At 44.7% G+C, this 18,414-nt stretch overlaps 1 long non-coding RNA gene across 1 annotated transcript; it reads left to right on the forward strand.

The window, feature by feature from the left end:
- The first annotated feature begins 2,498 nt into the window (after nucleotides 1–2,498).
- On the forward strand, nucleotides 2,499–4,525 carry LOC108923615 (uncharacterized). Its single transcript, XR_001965237.1, has 3 exons — nucleotides 2,499–2,556; nucleotides 3,188–3,939; nucleotides 4,433–4,525. It is a non-coding gene; the product is annotated as an uncharacterized LOC108923615 (long non-coding RNA).
- Nucleotides 4,526–18,414: the final 13,889 nt, after the last annotated feature.

Consider the following 18,414-nt stretch of genomic DNA (forward strand, 5'->3'; position numbering starts at 1 on the left):
GCTCACAGTGGGACAGCCTTGAGGTGAGGGGGGGGCTGCTGTATCGGCGTTGGGAGGGGCCAGTGCCCGGCCAAGTCCTGTGCAGCTCCTCGTCCCCCGTAGCCTCAAGGAAGACGTGTTGCAGCGAGTGCATGGTCCCGCTGGCATTGGGCACTTTGGCGTGGCGAAGACGCTGCACCGGCTGCCCCAGTGGTTTCACTGGGCGGGGTGTCGCCAAGACGTGGAGCTGTTCGTGCACCGCTGCGATGCCTGCATGGCGCGTAAGGGCCCCAGTGACCGGTCGCATGCCCCACTGCAACGACTTCAGTCGGGCGCCCCAATGGAGCGCGTGGATGTGCTGGGACCCTTTCCCCGCACTGATCGGGGAAACCGCTACGTGCTCGTGGCCATGGACTACTTCACCAAGTGGCCCGAGGCGTACGCGGTACCGGACCAGAGTGCCGCGACCACAGCGGAGCGGTTGGTGGAGGAGATGTTCTGCCGTTTTGGGGCGCCAGAGAACCTGCACAGTGACCAGGGCAGGAACTTTGAGTCACAAGTCATGAAAGAGGTGTGCGACCGGCTGGGGGTGCGGAAGACGCGCACCACGCCCCTTCATCCACAGAGCGACGGGCTGGTGGAGCGTTTCAACCGGACACTCACCACGCAGCTCTCTGTGCTTACCTCCCAACATCAGCGCGACTGGGACAGACACCTGCCCCTGGTCCTGTGGGCATGCCGCTCTGCTGTCCAGGAGTCCACCGGCTGTACCCCTGCCCTGCTTATGTTCGGACGCGAGCTGAGGACTTCGGTGGACTTGGCTTTCGGCAGCCCGCCGGAGCCCGAGGTGGGGGGTGAAGTGGGTCCAGAGTACCTTCGGCAACTGCGGTGGCGTTTGGAGTCCGCGCACGCTTTTGCCAGGCGCCATCTGACGGAGGCCGGCAGAAGCGCGCATACGATACGCAGTGTTGCGGGTGCCCACTGGCCCCAGGAGACCGGGTGTGGGTATACAATCCCCGGAGGAAACGCGCGCTCTGCCCTAAGCTCACAGACATCTGGGTGGGTCCCTGCGTGATTTTGGGTCGGCTGTCGGATGTCGTCTACAGGGTGCGGATGGGGCCAGGGCGTCGGCCGGTGGTTCTATACCGTGACAGACTCACCCCCTACCATCCCAAGGAACCTGCACCGGGGCCTCCCGGAGAGAGTCCACCATGTCCAGCGGGCTCACCGACCCCACACAGACCCAGGAGGGTGCGCCGGTTGCCTCTGCGCCTCAGGGACTTTGTGCTTTCGGGGTCGACAGTCGCCGGGACGGCCGACTGCTAAAGGGGGGGGGCAATGTAACAGCGCTGAGGGGAGTAAATGTATAAATAGTTGGCATTAGTGTTTATGTGTGTGTACATAGTTGTGGGTGGTTTCTGATTGGTTGTCGTCCTATTATGTTCAGTGTTTGAGAGTGGGATTCTGGGGAGTCCCGGGGGGACCCCTTAACCATAGGGTGCAGCAGGGGGGCTGGGAGTGACCCAGGGGGATTCTGAGGTGTTCTCTGTCTTGTACTGTCTGAAGTGTCTTTGTTAAGATGGTTGTAGGAAGCATGTATGCTTTCAATAAAGAGCACGTGTCTTTTACCCCATTTGTCGAGCCAGTTTTCAGTAGTTCTATAGGGGGATGCTACGATGTGATAAAAATACAAAATTAAGAATTGAGAAAACCATTTCACTCATTCTCGATAACAATTTCTAGTTATCAATAAATATTTGTGATAAAACTTAAGAGTATTCTTAAGTTTAGCTTTTCTAATGGGATGAGCTCATTAAAGCGTTATTAAATTAGTTAACAACAATAATAGCATTTTCAGAAGTTTCATTAGCAGGTGAATCGAGCGCTTTCATCTTAAAATGGCGGATGTAGTTCTTTTAGTAGAGCCGTATGGTCCATCAACACCTTCACAGGAAGTATGAATAAACTACAGTTCCCTCCTGATCGTCTAATGAAGTTGAAGGAGCGCAGCGATTTCCATTAGCGTCGAAATTGCAAAGAAGTTCATTAAAGTAAGTGAAGGTAAGATAATTCTTTACTGATATTTTTTTTTATAATACCTTTGTTGTTGTTGTTTTTTTGATACTCGTTATACTAGCGGAGCTCAGTAGCAAACTCAACGTTCATGATGATGAATACCTACGGACTCGGTCGATGAATAATTTGAGCCTATTGCCTAATTGCAATTTCAATTTAAAAGAACTAGTTTTCTCTGTGCCAGAGATCGTAATACATCAGGCGTTTTGTAATTGCATTAATGATCTACAACTGGCCCTCATAACGTTTTAATTTTCGACTAGCTACTGAGAGAAGTTGAAGTAATAACTCAGTCGTCATCATCATACTCCCATTATTATTTTTTGATGATGCAGATTTATTTCATAATCTGCTGTAATTTATAAATTGTTTGAAATGATGTATGTTCATTTTTTCATAGAAGTAAAATGTTGCATAGGATCTGCCTTCTCAAAGATGCCATACTCGTAGTTGCAAAGAACAGATAAAGCTAGAAGTGATCTACATTATCTTACAAAAAAGGTAAGTGTGATTGCAACTTTTCATGCGTTCAATACACCACGAAAAACGGTGTCAGTTTCTGATGTTTTCAAATAACTTTTTGTAGTTTTATAATTCTTGTATTCTCATGTCAGGTGCATGGTTAATTCAATTGTGTAGGAGTTATGAGTATATTCATCTTTGTCCAGTCCTCTATCTTTTTTTTTTTTGGCTGAGGCCAATGAAGGTAGTAACTTGTTTGAGTCACATAGCAAACAAGGAAATGCTCAAGACATATGACTTGACTTGCTACATGTGAGCTATCACTATGTCCTAAACATTTGGGTCAGTCATAGTTTCAGTATTTGATAGTCAAGTAATTGGTGTGACTTTACTTATTTTTTTTATATAAATACTCTGTGTGTGTGTGTGGTCACTGTATGGATGGCTGACCTATTGCAAGTAGTGTATCTAACAGTGTAAGTCACCTTGGTGAATAAGGTCTGTGGGCTGGTAACACTACATAGTATCTATTCTAAGTCGCTTTGGAGAAAAACATCTGCTAAATAAAGAAATGTAACTGTGTGTGTTTTTAAACATCACTTTTTACAGAAGTTCTCTGGTTCAGCTTTGTATTGAAATGTTTTTAAAAACTAATTCATATTATTGACAGCCAGATTACTCTGACCACATGGAATTACAGTATCACACAAGCCAACAGCCACTCTGCGAAGCATCATTTCAAAACCAAAGGAACAACTCAAGAACGAAGATAGAATGAAGGTGATCTACAAAATCAACTGCAACAAATACTACGTTGGCCAAAACAGAAGAAAATGATCAGCTCAGCTCCATGAACACAAGCTGGCCATCAGGAGGCATGACCTATTGTCCATGATATCCATACACCAGAATCAAGAAGGACATACATTCAATATGGACAATGCAAAAATCTTATCCCAGGCAGATACAAAACATTCGAGGGAGTTCCTTGAAGCCTGGTGCTCTTCAGTGAATTCCATAAACAAACATATTGATCTGGACCCCATCTATGAGCCAATACGATGCAAGGACCAATGAGGGCCTAACCAGTATCGAACTGGTTCTGGTTTGAAACCGGCAACCGACCAGTCGGAAATCAGAAGAACCGCTCACGCGCAAGGTCACGTGTAACCAACCATTCATGTCCAAGCTTCAGGCAATCCCACCCATCAAACTACATATAAAGGAGGAAGCGTCCAACACAAATCATACAACTTGAACACTGATGATGTTCCCTCGACTGGTGATGAACCGGTTGCAACCTAAATGCCAACCTCGACGAACAACCGAACACCTCAACTATCAACGCGAGCAACGAAGACGACCAATACTCTCTATGATCTTCAACTAATTCATATTCTTGCAATATTAACATTGGACACAGTTGAGTACAAACAGGCATAAATACTCGGTGAAACGCGAACACCTAAATATTCTGAGTTGGGCATCAGGTAGTTTTAGGACTATTTTGAAGACGTGTATTTGTACGTCTTGTATTGTTACGCATTTTGAAGGTAATGTTTATTTGCCTGTTATGATTTTTAATAACAGAATAGTCTGTGCACAGTTGCAATCTTAACAGTAAATTTTGGCTTACATTTAAGACCAGTAAAATTTTGAAAAGCACAGCCACCATCTGTATGCTACTGAAAATTGTATTTTGAAAATGGTAAATTACGAAAGCACTTGTCAGTAAGAAAACCAGGAAAAATGTGGAGTCCTGTCAAGAGTGTTTTGCCCAGTATGTGTGTTTATAGTTCCAAATATTTTCTTTATTTTTTTTTTTTTTAAAATGGTGTTATATTACATACAGTAATTTGATTTAAAATGTCTTATAATAATTTCATGGTTAGTCAGATGTATTCTGTTTTCACAGACAAGGACATCCTGAGTGCCAATAATATCCAAGAAAAGCAGCCACCATTACGGTTAGATCCTCTTGTAGGAGACCAGAGTGCTACATGTTTTTCAGCCAACGAGCAGGTACGTCTCTTGATGTTGTATATTTGGGCATCATAAGAACCTGATAATCTTTTGCTTGCTTTAAGAACTATGTAACAGTCCGAAAGAACCAGCCATTGCTTATTCACCTCCCAGCAGGTATTATGAGAAATGTGAAGTAGAAAAGCCCTTCTTAAAGTTTCATAAGCGATTATCTTTTTTCTCGTTTGGTATTGATGCCCATACAATGTCCCCACAAAGCAGTTTTTAGTCAAAAGAGTGTGTTTGAACAAAATGACTGGCAAATGCATGTTTTCATCTAGAAGTGTCTCCGCAAGTAAGATACACATGAAGTGTGTGAAAGAGTGTTTTACCCAAATACTGTATGTGTGTTTTAAGGGGCGGTTTCCCAAACGGTTTAAATTAAGCCAGGATTAGGCCTTATTCAAGAATAGTTAATTGTGCCCTGAAAGTGGCTTTCTAAAACATGGATTAATCTATTTCTGATTAGTAATACCTGTACTGAGTGCTGAGCTGAAGTAAATGAGGTTAATTTAAAAACTACACATACTTATTTTTCACATTGAGAAGACAGAAGTCAGACATTTATTCTTAAATATTCAAATGCTGGGTAGGCTCCAGTTCCCCGCGACCCCGTATGGAACAAGCGGTTCAGAAAGTGTGTGTGTGTGTGTGTGTGTGTGTGTGTGTGTGTGTGTGTGTGTGTTTTGCACATCCTTGTGAGCTACAATACAAATTTGGGAAAAAAAATTTTACTTTTACAATTATTCATTTTGCAGACGTGTTTCTCCAAAGCAGCATACATCTCAGCGAAAATACAATTTTTGCATTGCATTACATTAAGAGAAAGAGAGACAGCTGCAAAATGTGATTCTTAAGTAAACCTAGTTTACTTTCCACTTGATGCACTGATGTTCACTGCTTGAGTAGGTGCATAAAACGCAGGATAGATGAATCCTGATAACCTTTCTATTTTTTTTTTTTTTTTTTTTTTTTAATGAATAAAGTAATCAAACATTCACATACAATGCAAGAGTAGCAGCTGTGTAGACATCTGTCTTATAAGCCACAATGGGATTTTAGATATAAAACTTGACACTCCGACCATCTCTATTCCTAAGCACTAAAGGCTCAGCTTTTAAACGGTTTTCACATTCTGTCTTTCCTGGTACATGACATGAAATGATGAAGTTCTTCAGGTGTCTTTCCACAGCATGGGTCTCATTCATTTCTCAAGCTTTCTTTTTTCTGAGTTGATTTACCTAAAGGTGAGAATAATAAACCCATTAGAATAGAGAGAGAGAACATGGAAAGTCCATCCAGATGTGAATTCTTTGAATGCTGACACTGAGGGGTGACACTGCTAACTACTGTGTCACCCTCATGGGATTGCCATTTGTTACTGTACTGTTCTCCCTGCGTGTTGTGCACACCCAGTACGTTAACGCAGTTTAACAGCAAGCCAAACTCGATTCTCACGAGCCAGGATTATGAGCGTCTTGCTCCTTTATTGTCTCCAAATGTGAAAATGCGAGTGAAACTATAATAAACAGAAACAGTAAAGGAAACTTAGTCTAATTACAACAATCGTTATAATAACTAGTTAAATCGTTTGCCGATAGCACACTTAGCATGACACAGCGCGAACTCACACACGCGTTTTACAAGAACAGTAACGTGGAATTACGGCTGAATAAACAGAGTTTACATTACAAAGGTCAAACTTAAAAGCACGTAAACATTTTAGCCAATGTCTGCAAGAACTTCACAACTTACAGTTATTGCTTCCACGGGCGTAGGAAAGCACACAGAACTCAAGACGCTTCCACTATGCCTATCGCAACAGTAGCGCATCACGGAAATAGCGCATGTGCACAGATTGCGTATAACTTACGGAAATAAAGGTTCCGCTCAACAAAGCAATTAATCACATGAACTAAACAAATCTGCGGGCAGAACACTCCCCGTCTGGCATGACTAATGCCACTAAATTTAAGCTGTTTTCTCTTTGTCCTTTTCAATCCTGTTCTTCCCAGTCATTTTCCAGCAGAAGGGCGACGTCGGAGATGGGCCGCAGGTAAGTCTTCGAGGTGCCCTGAGATGACGTCCGTACTTCAACTGTGCGGACCTTTCCATCGCTGCTTGGAGAGGTTGATGTGACCAGAGCCATTGGCCACTCATTCCTAGGCGCTTGACTTTGGTGTAACAGCACAATGTCCCCAGGTTGCAGGTTCCGATGCGTTCTGTGCCACTTGCGTCTTGAATGGAGAGTGCTTAGGTATTCGTTTCTCCAACGGCCCCAGAATTCATTCGCAAGCGCTTGCACTTGTCTCCACTGGCCTTTCAGGAGATCTTTTCCAGTGAAGATTCCTGGTGGAGCATGTAGGCCTGGCTTTTGAGTTAGGAGCATGGCAGGGGATAGCAGAACTGGTGAGGAGGGATCCGATGAGATGGGGACCAGCGGCCTTGCGTTGATTATTGCTGAGGTCTCTGCCATCAGGGTACACAGAACCTCATGTGTCAGGTGAGTGCGTTTGTTTTGTAAAAGCATAGAGTCTAATATTCTGCGTGTCACCCCAATCATACGCTCCCACACTCCCCCCATGTGGGAGGCGTGCGGGGGATTGAACTTCCATGTGCAGCCGTTGCTGTGGAGATACTTCAGGATGCTGGTCTGCCTCTCATCAAGACACCCCATGCCCAGTTCCGCGCTGGCAGCGACGAAGTTAGTCCCCCTGTCTGACCTAAGCTGCTTTGCGGGGCCTCTAACTGCAAAGAATCTCCGCAATGCATTGATACAGCTGGTGGCATCCATAGACTCTAACTTCGATGTGTACTCCCCTGGTACTCATACATGTGAACAGAATGGCCCACCTTTTGCTTTGCGCTGCACCTCCACGAGTGCGTCGAGTGACCACCGACCATGGTCCAAATATGTCCAGCCCCATGTACGTGAAGGGTGGAGATGTGTTGAGCCGCTCCGGAGGGAGGTCAGCCATCTTTTGCACTTCTACCTTCCCCCTGAGCTTTCGGCATATTACACAGCGATGAAGGATAGAACTCACTAGCCTCTTGCCAGCAACAATCCACAGTCCAGCCGCTCTGATGGCCCCTTCTGTGAACTGACGCCCCTGGTGTTTCACTTCCATGTGATGGTGTTTCACAAGCAGCTTGGTAACATGGCTATTCTTTGAGAGGATGATTGGGTTTTTTACCTCTGATTCAAGGGAAGCATGTCTGAGACGCCCTCCGACCCTCAGGAGACCATCACTGATGTAGGGGTCAAGGGTCAGGATTGGACTTGAATTAGGGACTTCTGTGTTTGCTTGAAGAGCAGCATATTCGTTCGGATATGTGTCTCTTTGAACAGACTCTAGTATGAGCCTCCTGGCTGCTTCGAGTTCTCCAGGAGTGCGAGGCCTGCTACATTGATGCCATCCTTTACACATGTGCTGCGATGTGTCGGTGGAGCCTGACTTGTGGGAACGTGCCTGATGTATCAAGAGGGAAACAGCTCTCAACAAGGAGTTCCATGTGGAAAAATGCTGGAATCTTTCAGAGCCAAGTCGCTTAGCTTCAATGTGGGTAGCGAGAGCCGTTACTTGCGGTCTGACGTCCACGTCCATTTCAGGGTCTATCAGTTCAAAGTGCTCGTGCTTCTCTGGCTTTGGAGGCTTATAGAGGAAGTCAGGTCCCTTGAACCACATTGTGTTCATGAGCTGTGATGCAGCCACAGATCTGGTGGCTAAGTCGGCTGGGTTCTCTTCTGAAGGGACGTAATGCCACTGCTCAGGGGACGTTGTCTGGCGTATGCGATTCACGCGATTGTGTACGTAGACAAAGAATCGCTTTGAGTCATTACAGATGTATCCGAGGACCACCCTGCTGTCGCAGTAGAATTGTACAGCGTCCGGCTTGTGGTCCAGTTCGTCTAAGATCAGCTCCGCTATCTCAACCGCTAGGACGGCTCCACAAAGCTCAAGGCGTGGGATTGTGGGCTCCGGCTGCGGTGATAGTTTTGCCTTTCCCAGGACAAATCCAACTTCACAACGGCCATCTTCAGTGACAGCTCTTAGATAAGCTACTGCCCCTATGGCCCAGTTTGAGGCATCGGAAAAAAGACACAGTTCCGTGTACATAGGTCTTGAGAGTGACTTGGGTATATAGCAGCGAGGCACGTGGAGGCTGCTTAGCTCCTCGAGTGACGATTTCCACACTTCCCATTTGCTCATCTTTTCATCTGGCAGAGGAGCATCCCAATCCTGAACTCCACTGGACAGCTCCCGCAACAGCAATCTGCCTCTGATCGTCACTGGTGCTGCCAGACCCAAAGGGTCAAAGATGCTGTTGACGACTGATAGCACCCCACGACGGGTGTAAGGCTTGTCAGTGACAGCTACTTTAAAGGTGAACATATCTGTGCTGATGTCCCAGCATAGGCCTAGGCTCCTTTGGGCCGGCAGAGTCTCATCATCTAGACCCAGGTCTTGGATGCCTGAGGCCAGTTCTTCTGGTTTGAAGGCTTTCATCACAGTGATGCTGTTTGATGCGATTTTGTGCAGCTTCAGGTTAGACTCTGCAAGTGATGCACAAGTACGCTTCAGTAGGTCTATAGCTGTAGACTCTGTAGGAAGGGATATGAGCCCATCGTCCACATAGAAGTGTCTTTCAACAAAGTGCCTTGTGTCAGCTCCATACTTTGGTTCTCCTTTCTGAGCAGCTCGCCGCAGACCGTAGATAGCAACCGCCGGGGATGGGCTATTGCCAAAGACATGCACTCGCATGCGATATTCTTCTATCTCTTTGGATAGGTCATTGTCTTTATGCCACAGGAATCTCAGGTAGTCTCTGTGGTCGTGCTTTACCAGGAATCCATAAAACATCTGTTGGATATCAGCAGTGACTGCGATGAGATCCTTCCTAAACCGTAACAGCACACCCAGGAGAGTATTGTTCAGATCGGGGCCTGTAAGCAGCACTGAGTTGAGGGAGACACCGTGTTGTTGGGCGCTTGAGTCAAACACGACTCGTATCTGCCCTGGCTTCTGCGGATGGTACACCCCGAAAATGGGCAGGTACCAACATTCTTGCTTCTCATGGATGGGCGGTGCCTTCTCTGCATGTTTGTTCTCGAAGAGCTTTTCCATGAAGGAGGAAAACTGTTGCTTCATCTCCGCGTTTTTGCTCAGAGTGCGTCTTAAAGACCTAAGGCGGGACAGTGCTTGCTCTCTGTTGTTCGGAAGTGGGGGACGAGGTGACTTGAACGGTAAGGGAGCTACCCAATTGTTCTTTTCATCCTGATGGACTTCTTTCTCCATAATCTTTAGAAAGATCTCATCCTCGAAGGACATGGCACATTTGTTGTCATTGTCTGTACGCTGAAAGACCATAAGCCCGAGCTTGTCTTCAGGTTGCATAGGGTTTGACGTGGATGTAGAGAGACCATACCTGCGCTCCCCGCCGTAGCACGGTTTTTCCTTTACCCTGATGCTGTTATGACAAGGAGTGAGGAGAGACGGGCGTCCGTTCTGTAGGATGTGGGTTCTGAAGACACTCAGAGTTGGTTTATGAGCATTGTCAATACACACGTCACCTACAATTACCCAGCCTAAGTCTAGACGCTGAGCAAAGGGTGCATTATGTGGTCCATTGAGTTGCTCTCGCACCTTGTGCACACGTATCATGTCTCTCCCTAGCAGGATCATCATCTGCGCGTCAGGATCTAGCTTGGGAATGTGGGGAGCAATGTGCCTTAGGTGAGCGTGTGCGAGAGCGACCTCTGGAGTTGGAATCTCAGATCTATTGGTCATTATCTCATTGCACTCAATGAGTGGTGGAAGGTCCATGCACACACCTCCATTCACTGCTTCAATTTGAAAGCCTACCGCCTTTCTTCCAGTCATCTCCGTGGTGCCTGCGCATGTCTTCATCAGGTATGGTGACAGGTTGCTCTCAACCCGGAACAGGTGAAAAATTCAGAGCGGGCCAGTGAGCGGTTACTCTGATCGTCAATGATGACATACATTTTGATGGAGTGCTCCGGTTGACCCCGGGGGAAGACACGCACCAGGCACACCTTTGAGCAGGACCGCGTGAGGCTGCCCTTTCCACAGACCTTGGTGTATCGTGATGTCACCTCAAGTGGAGGACTGCCTCGTGCTTCTGCGTCTGGTTCTAGAGTGGTCAGTGGAGCAGGAGGTTGGGAGGTGAGAGGGTGCATTGCAGAGCAGTGTCTCGCTCTCACACTCGCCGCATTTCAACGTCGCTTGACAATCCTTGGCCTGGTGCCTTGGAGAGCAGCACTTAAAACAGCGTTTGTGTTCCTTTAGGATGCTTTTTCGTTCCTGCAATGTTTTCATTCTGAATAACCTACATTTTTCCAAAGGATGAGTTTTCTTGTGCACAGGGCAGTATCGGGCTAGATCATTGTCTCCTCTCTCAGCCTCTGTAGTGCTTGTGGAGTCTGCGTCAACTGTGGCAGACACGTCTGTCTTTTGCACAGATATAGCAGTCTTGAATCCGCTGTGCTTTGACTGAGTTCTCTCACCTTTGTTATAAGACTGACCGCTGCCAGACAAGGTGAAACTTGGGTCATTTCTGGCCTTAGCCTGGTCATAGACAAAGTCAACAAAAAATGAAAAAGGAGGAAAAGTTACTCTGTGCTGTTCCTTGTATAGTGAGCCGGTGAAGAGCCATTTGTCTTGCAGGGCTGGAGGCAACTTTTCCACTATGGGCTTTATCCCACGAGGAGTATCGAGGTAGGCCAGGCCAGGAAGATAGCCATCATTTTTAGCTGCGAGCAGCTCCATGAGAAGATCGCTGAGCTCTCTCAGTTTTGTGTTGTCCTTAGCCGACAGACGGGGGAAGCTATCCAATCTTTTAAATAGGGCATTTTCCACTATTTCTGGTGTAGCATAGCATTCCTGAAGTCTTTCCCAGGACAGATGGAGGGCAGCTCTGGGGTCAGTAACATAAACGGCACGGATCCTTTTCACATGCTCAGATGACTCTTTGCCCAGCCATTTCACGAGAAGGTCCAACTCTTCACTATATGTGAGCCCCAAGCCCTGTGTCGCGTTGAGGAATGAGGACTGCCATGCTCTGAAGTTCTCTGGCGTGTCATCGAATTTGGAGAGACCAGTGGTCACTAATTCTCTGCGTGCTAGGAACTTGGCAAAGTCTAACATGGTTGAAGTGTTAGCATGAGAAGGATGCTGACCATGTTCTCTGCGTGGGTAATCCGATGGTCGTGAAGTAAGTATGCGTTCAGTTGCACATGCGTGCTGATTTGCTGAGGGTCTGAAGAGATTGAGTGGAGGCTTCTCCTCTGCAGCTACAGGTGTTGTTTGCTGAGTATCATTGTTCGCAGCGTGCCGGATTTCATCGTGATGCGATAAAGCAGGAGTCTGAGTACTGACCTGTGACCGGCACCGCACATATTCTTCCGTGCGCTGCTGAATCACTTGTGGCGAGACAGCGCTCCTCACACTTTGCATGTCACCATTTCCCATAGCTGCGGCTGCTTCTAAGATTTCAGCGTTTACTCGCGCAGCTTCCGCTTCCTTTTCAATCTCCAATGCTTCTAATTCTAGATCTAGCCTAGCTCTCTGCTTTTTTTATTTCTAGCTGCCTTTTAGCATAAGCCACCTTGGTAAGAGCTGCTTCAGCTGAGGCTCTAGCCTTGGCAGCAGCCTCCATGATAGATGACTTGGAAGAAGATGAGTACTTAGAGCTCGCTCTTGATGCTGCATGGACTGAAGAGTTGGGTGAAGATGGACGCTGCATGCTTGCGTTCTTGTATTTTTTCCTGGCACCCACCGCTGGTGTAACTTTTCACTGTACTGTTCTCCCTGCGTGTTGTGCACACCCAGTACGTTAACGCAGTTTAACAGCAAGCCAAACTCGATTCTCACGAGCCAGGATTATGAGCGTCTTGCTCCTTTATTGTCTCCAAATGTGAAAATGCGAGTGAAACTATAATAAACAGAAACAGTAAAGGAAACTTAGTCTAATTACAACAATCGTTATAATAACTAGTTAAATCGTTTGCCGATAGCACACTTAGCATGACACAGCGCGAACTCACACACGCGTTTTACAAGAACAGTAACGTGGAATTACGGCTGAATAAACAGAGTTTACATTACAAAGGTCAAACTTAAAAGCACGTAAACATTTTAGCCAATGTCTGCAAGAACTTCACAACTTACAGTTATTGCTTCCACGGGCGTAGGAAAGCACACAGAACTCAAGACGCTTCCACTATGCCTATCGCAACAGTAGCGCATCACGGAAATAGCGCATGTGCACAGATTGCGTATAACTTACGGAAATAAAGGTTCCGCTCAACAAAGCAATTAATCACATGAACTAAACAAATCTGCGGGCAGAACAGTTACATATACTCAATCCTGACCTCAAGGATGCATATCTTAAACTAGTTTTTGCTGTTAATTTGATATATTGACAAAGATATAAAGAGACAAAACCTTTGGTAGAACATACTGGAAGATGATTGTTTTGCTGGCTGGGGCTTCAGTATCTAGTGGTGGTGCTTTTGCTGGTTTCCTTGTGGAATTCGCACACCAGTTATAACTTAGATTATTTATCAAAGCTACAACAAGCTGCTTGTTAAAGTGAATTGCTTACCCTTTAAAAACTTGCAGAAGCTCATGTATTAACTAGCTGCAATACTGTCTTATTACTGACTACACACCATCTATGGCCAACTTTTACATTTTTACACACGTATACATTATTGCACTTGCACATTTAACTCCACTGCTAATTTACATGTAAATAATTCTGTTAATCTTAAATTCTAGGTCTTGTGTAGAAATGTTTTATGTTTAAGGCATAAAGCCCAGAGTTGCAGGGTTTTTTAAGGTTGGCAATAGTATTCATGATGGATTCTAATGTCATGGACAAGGAAGTTTGCTAACTAGTCAGTATCTGTGTCTCTCAGGTTTACAACTGTAGAAAGACTTACAGCATGCTTTTTCAGTTTTGTAGAAGTCAGAGTATCAGGATTCCGTGCACCACAGAGCATAGCAAAACTCTGAATCCAGTCAGAGCCTCTGTAATGTGACAATGCTGCAGATCAAGTAAAAAGATAAATGCTGTCTTTCAGAATGTCATAAGTCTCATTTCTTTACAAGCAACTTCAGTGCATCCAGCATTTTGGGAGTTAGCAGGATGGGTACTGGATGTCTTCATTTTCCTCTAAACAAAATTCTGCGGAAGTGTCTACAGTAGGGGTGTCCAAACTTTTTTTTTTCCACTGAGGGCCACATACAGAAAAAAAAACATGAAGGGCTGGGCCACTCACTTGAGGTGAGGTATATCGCCTCACCTCTAGTGTATTAATGTTAGCAAAATCAATCAAATGTAGGTAAAATATGCTTGTTAATTGAATGCTTATGCTTAGAGAAAAAAAACAGCCTACATCACAGCTTTCCATTAATGAGTTTTCATTTATTTAGTTACAAGAAGTGTTGGCAGCTCATTCTCAAAACAGCAGCCTCAGATTGCTTCTTACTCAGGATGGTGATCCCCCTTCACAGCCCTGTATAGAGGGGGAAAAATAAGGGGAAAGGGGGATGGGTATATTTCAAGCTTGTTATGCCTATAAGTTATTGGGCTTGCTAACACATCAACTAATGTTTTTTTTTTTTAGAAAATGTTAACTTTAACTGACTGAATTTATCAAGTAACTGGGCTTATTAACACATGAATACTGTGCAATATATTTTAACTCGCCTATAATGGGAGCAGCAATGCACTCAGTGAGAGCAGTGATGCTGTGCTTTGGACTGAAGGATGGCTGGCAGGTCAAGACTAAGTTTGGTGGTTGAGATGCGAAGGATATCACAGAGATGGCTGTCAGTCATTTTGGTTCTCAGTCTGCTTTTGTTCAGAGTTAACAGAGAAAATGTTGCTCACATATGTATGTTGAGCCAAACAGACTCATCATTCTTTTTGCATGGCGTCTCAGAGGAAACTTGGCCTTTTCCAAGCTCCGGTAGAAGTCGGGTAGGGAGAGAAGCTGATCTTGATAATTCAGAGAATTATCACACTGCATTTCGATAAGTTCTAATTACAGACTCTCTTCCACTTTTTCTGCATCCATCAGGAAGGGAGTCGAACAGCTCGATTTCTTTCTCAATGATAGAAAAATCTTGGAAGCGCTGAGTGAATTCTGCCATGAGATGCACTCAGACACATATTTCCCCTTTTTAGCAGAAAGTTTAGCCTTTGAAAAAGCAAATTTGATTTCGGACAGCGTGGGGAAGTGCGCAACATTGAAGTTGCCTAGTTTCTCAAAGAGACGGAGCTTCACACAGAATGCTTTCATGTGCGCATAAAGTTGTGGTACAAGCTGGTCTTTGCCTTGTAGGCTCTTGTTCAGTGTGTTAAGATGCTCAGTAAGATCAACTTAAAAATGCCAGGTCTGCCAACCATAGAGGGTCACTCAGCTCATGAAGAGGCCGGTCCTTCTCTTTCAAAAACTGGTCGATTTCTCATCACATGCAATTGAGTAAAAATCAAAAGCACAAGCTTTATCTGACAGTTGTTTTACAGTTTTTCTCAATTGTTTTGACACATTTTTCCAAATTAATGTAATTGCTTTCAAAACAGCTAACAGCCAACTAAACACACTTACCTTGACCAAACAGTTCAATTCCACTGCATAAAGTACTGCCTTTTCTTCTACCAATGCATTTACTAAAAATAAATACTAACATCAAACTTACAATTATGTGGTCTATTGATTGCATAACGTAGTCTGATGTACACACAAATACATGAATGCAAATACACGTTTATCGTGAAGTTCTCTACTGAGGAGTTCTGTTATATAACAGAAGCTACTGCCTCAACATCTCCACAGGCCTCTTCCATTGCTTGAAGACTGCAAGGGTTGCGATCATACACTTTCCATCTCCAACAAGAGAAGAACTCCTCAATTGAATTCAGGAAAGGAGAATATGGTGGAAGGAACACCATCCTGAAATGTGGGTGATGCTCAAACCACTCCCGCACCAGCCCCGAATGGTGGAACGGCACATTGTCCCAAACAACCACAAAATCTCGATCCATTTGCTTCTGGTCAACCTGTGGGAAGAGGATTTCATTGAGGGAGTTAAAAAAAAATTTGTATCCTTTCGGTCTTGTATGGCCCCAAGACAGCATTGTGTGCCACAACACCAGTAGTTGAAATTGCGGCAGACACGGTGATGTTGCCTCCCCGCTATCCAAGGACATTGACTGTGGCACGATGGCCAATCGCATTCCTCCCTCTTCTTTTTTTGTTAAGATTGAAGCCAGCTTTATCAATATACTGGTACTCAAAATGAGTATCACTGCTATCCAACTCCAAACTCCTCTAGAGTAAGAACACAAGGTACAATAAGTTAGTGTTTTTTAAAGTAATGCCATTGATTGCAAAGTTTATACTGTAACTTGCAGAACAGTCTGGGTTCCCTCTTTGACACAGCCCTATGCCCAGAGATGCCTGAATTTTTCCACTTACAGTGGAATAGTATATAGACAATATCTGTGTATTTACGGTAAAAGTGCAGTAATTGTGTGGCTTACACGTACTTGAACAAACTGGAATTTTAACTGCTTCACTCTGATAAAGTTCCTCTCAAAGGGTACTTCGTATACCTGCTTCAGCTGGATGGCATTTCTCCTTACAACACGATCAATTGCAGCAAGACTGCATTGCTGAATATTCTGGAATACTTGGTTGTTCTGTATTACTCTTTGCTTTGAGGCGGATGGTGTTCTGGACCACCATGTCAACAATGGCATGCTCTTGTTCAACTGAAAAGAGTCTTGTTTGTCCATCTGAGTGTTGTCAAACTTCCATTCTGACAAATGTTTGGATGAGTACGAACATTTATAGTAGAGAACTAGAGTCTAACCATAACAGTACAATGGTATGGTTACTTACCAGTTTTCACTCTGAAATGTGCAGATAATTGAAGTCACTGTGGATCTGTTTATGTTGGGCTGAACTCTCTGCCTAGCTTCTCTGAAGGAGAGACCATGATTTATGACATCATCAATTAGGGTGGCCCTCATTTCATTTGAAACCCGTCTGTACCCAATCCTTCTGCCTCTCCTCCTTCCTCTTCCACCCTGCTGCCCCCTTCATCTTTGCTCATGTCTTGTTACATCTTCTTCTCTTGCTCTTTCCACTACACCATTGCCCTCCACACTACCCATCTCTCCTCTCTCTATTCCTCTCCCTTCTCCTCTTCCTACATCCTCACCTCCTCTCCCCTCATTTCCCTCTACCTCTTTCACTCTTCATCTTCCTTTACCCTCTCCACCACCTCTCACTCATACATGTCTTCCTTTCCCCCTTCTCATTCTTGTTCTTATTCTTTGTCTTTTTTCTTTTCCCCTTTTATAGCTGTAGGAATTGTGATAACTGTAATCAATTTGGAAATTTGCACTTCCTGTGTTGTGTGTATTACTTAATCAGCAGATATCAATTTGGGGCTCATTGAGAACATACCATGTGTAACTGAGCATTGAACAAATGATAGTTTTGCTTGTTATGTTTAGCAAAATGGTACATAAATGTTTGTAATTTGTGTTAAATGAAAGACATGCAATTGCTTTTTCCCCTCATATATTACAGTTCTGGTTGGCTGTGTGAAGTGTTGTGCAAACATTGCAGAATTTTGTGCACAGTGTTTTGGGGAAAAGTATGCATGTCATTTGAAAGTAGTATGAGATCGACAAGAACTTACCATCTATTTAGGACAATGAATGAAGTATTCAGATGGCTGTGTTAATTGTTTTGAGAGCAGTGACCAGAGTTTGGAGTAATGTGTCAAATCGATCGAGGAAAAACTATAAGTTGACTGACAAGTCTTCGTTTCGCCGCACAACTGTGTTTCTGGACATGCTAACGTTGAATTCCTGCATTTTTTTCTTCCGGGCACATTATTGCTGCGACTTTAGTGAGGCACTGTTTTATGAAGTCACCATCTGAGAAAGGTTTTCCGTGTCGGGCGATGAGTTGAGCTACCTCGTAGCTGGCTAGTGTGGCATTTTCTTGTGTTTTGTTAGCACGGGAAAAAATACTGTTGCTGAGCTAGCAGGCTAGCTGCTATTTGCTTAACTTTCTGTTCTTGTTGGGCACCAGTGTAGGACGTGTAGGTCTGATGTTTGGTTTCATAGTGTCGTCGTACATTATTCTCTTTCATCACTACAACAGTTTCATTGCAAATCAAACAAACACACTTCCCCTCAACTTCTATGAAGAAATATTCATTTTCTGACCGGGTCTGAAATTTTCTACATTCACTTGCTATCTTGCGTTTCTTTTATTCTGCCATTTTTGGTCACCTGTGGCAGATTTTTTTTTCTTTGATTAATCTTGTTTTGTGGAGAAGCTGCCTTGTTCAAGACAGTAGTTCCACCTAGTGTTAAAACTAAGAAGTACAATGCAGTTAAGGGCAAGTTTCATGTGCGGGCCATATTCCATTACATTTTTAGAATTTGCTGCGGGCCAGTTAAAAATGGACTACAGGCCGCAGTTGGCCCGCGGGCCGTAGTTTGGACACCCCTGGTCTACAGAGTTTCTATTCAACCTCAGAGAGAGCTCAGTCTACATCTGAATGTGGATCATTGGTGTCCCTGGATAAGTTAGACCCCATCACCTATGCTGGGTTATGGGTTGTCAACAAGAGGCCTCCAGAGTCCTTTATCCCTTGCCTTTGATTCTAGCTGGCTCTGGGTAAGACCCATCTTCTTCATGACTACCTGGAGGTCCTGTCGCCAAGTGTTTCTTAGACGACCTCTTTTTCCTCTTACCTTGGGGATTCTACGTTAGGGCCTGTCTGATGCTTGATGCTGGTTTTCTTAACATGTACA

The sequence above is a fragment of the Scleropages formosus genome, chromosome 6 (genome assembly GCF_900964775.1).
Source record: "Scleropages formosus chromosome 6, fSclFor1.1, whole genome shotgun sequence".
Lineage (NCBI taxonomy): Eukaryota > Metazoa > Chordata > Actinopteri > Osteoglossiformes > Osteoglossidae > Scleropages > Scleropages formosus.